Genomic DNA, 293 nt, shown 5'->3' on the forward strand with positions numbered 1-293 from the left:
GAGAATGAAATCTAACAAACACTCACAGAGTTGTTAGCTTGCAATATGTGTGTCTGCTTGGTAACAAAAAAGCGCGTAACCTCAGTCCTATGGTATATTATATAAACTAAACCAAAAGTCTTCTCTGGGATGAAGATACATCATTTATACAATTTATAATCTTTAGGCCCAGACTAGTGTATTTTAAACTGAAAATGTGGTTTGATTTTAACGTTTGCACTGGTTCTGGCAGTTAAATTATTAAAAAGTGGACTAGAAGATTCTAGATGTCAGGGTACATTTGTTTTTCTCCC

This window comes from Mesoplodon bidens, assembly GCF_964165515.1.
Source record: "Mesoplodon bidens genome assembly, chromosome: 19".
NCBI classification, from domain to species: Eukaryota; Metazoa; Chordata; class Mammalia; order Artiodactyla; family Ziphiidae; genus Mesoplodon; species Mesoplodon bidens.